Below are 1657 nucleotides of genomic sequence, written 5' to 3' on the forward strand. Positions count from 1 at the left end.
TGCGATGGGCGATAAGCCCGCCCCGCCGCTCACACCCGCGGCTAATGACCCGGCTGCGCTCGGCGCGCTCTGGCCCCTTTCATCTGCCCCCTCCCAGCTCCCCGCGCCCATCAACTCCGCATCCCCATACCGGGGTGGGGACAGCGGCGGGGCCCGCAGCCCGTACTGCCAGGAGCAGCGAGTGGCCAAGCGCGCGAGGAGGTTCCCACGCGCCCGGGGTGCGAAGGAGGAAGACTCCGGACGCCCAGCCCGCAGGGTCCACGCACACCCGCTCATTTATTCATCCATTCGTTCGTCCAAGCACCCACTCACTCAGTCACTCGTTCATTTATTCACGACACAAACGTTTTCTAAGTATCCGCTAGTGACTGTTTCCTTTTCTGTAAGTTGGGAATAAATAATACTATGTAGGCCAGTTGCGGTGGCTCATGCCTGTAATCCCAGCACTTTGAGAGGCCGAGGCGGGCGGATCACGAGGTCAAGAGTTCGAGACCAGCCCGGCCAACATAGTGAAACCCCGCCTCTACTAAAAATGCAAAAATTTAGCTGGGCGTGGTGGCGGGTGACTGTAATCCCAGATACTCAGGAGGCTGAGGCAGGAGAATCGCTTGAACCCATGAGGTGGAGGTTGCAGTGAGCCGAGATCATGCCATTGCACTCCAGCCCGGGCGACAGTGCAAGACTCTATCTCAAAAAATAAATACATACATACATACATAAAAATAATAATAATATGAACGTCACAGGATCGCTCTAAAGGTTAAGATGGGCATGGGGAGGAAAGAGATGGCTCATTTATTAAGTACTCGTTCTCTCCAAATACTCACTAGCTCACACTTCTCACAGCAGCCCTGAATTAGGTACAACCCCGTTTTACAGAGGTGGAGACTGAATCGCCAAATAACAGGAGTGTCAAATAACAGGAGTGTCAGACTTTTGTCCTCTGAAGCAGCTCCCACTACACCACAAAGTGAGTATGCAGTTAATGTCTGTTGCACCAAATAAGAAAAATAATTACTATAAAAAAGAAAAAACATAAAAAAAAGAAAAAGAACACTTGCATTTGACTATAAAAAAATTAGAGCCGCCGAGATGTTGATGCCTAAGAAGAACCGGATTGCCATTTATGAACTCCTTTTTAAGGAGGGAGTCATGGTGGCCAAGAAGGATGTCCACATGCCTAAGCACCCGGAGCTGGCAGATAAGAATGTGCGGAACCTTCATGTCATGAGGGCCATGCAGTCTCTCAAGTCCCGAGGCTACGTGAAGGAACAGTTTGCCTGGAGACATTTCTACTGGTACCTTACCAACGAGGGTATCCAGTATCTCCGTGATTACCTTCATCTGCCCCCGAAGACTGTGCCTGCCAGCCTACGCCGTAGCCGTCCAGAGACTGGCAGGCCTCAGCCTAAAGGTCTAGAGGGTGAGCGACCTGCGAGACTCACAAGAGGGGAAGCTGACAGAGATGCCTACAGACAGAGTGCTGTGTCACCTGGTGTCGACAAGAAAGCCGAGTCTGGGGCTGGGTCAGCAACCAAATTCCAGTTTAGAGGCGGATTTGGTCGTGGACGTGGTCAGCCACCTCAGTAAAATTGAAAAGGAATCTTTTGCCTTGAATAAACTGACAGCCAAAAAACCTTAAAAAAATTTAAAAAAA

At 50.8% G+C, this 1657-nt stretch overlaps 1 pseudogene; it reads left to right on the top strand.

Annotated features, from left to right (window-relative positions):
* Window positions 1–1092: 1092 nt before the first annotated feature.
* LOC105521141 lies at window positions 1093–1590 on the top strand (annotated as a pseudogene).
* The last annotated feature ends 67 nt before the right edge of the window (window positions 1591–1657 follow it).

The sequence above is a fragment of the Colobus angolensis genome, unplaced genomic scaffold, assembly GCF_000951035.1.
Source record: "Colobus angolensis palliatus isolate OR3802 unplaced genomic scaffold, Cang.pa_1.0 Scaffold399, whole genome shotgun sequence".
Classification (NCBI taxonomy): domain Eukaryota; kingdom Metazoa; phylum Chordata; class Mammalia; order Primates; family Cercopithecidae; genus Colobus; species Colobus angolensis.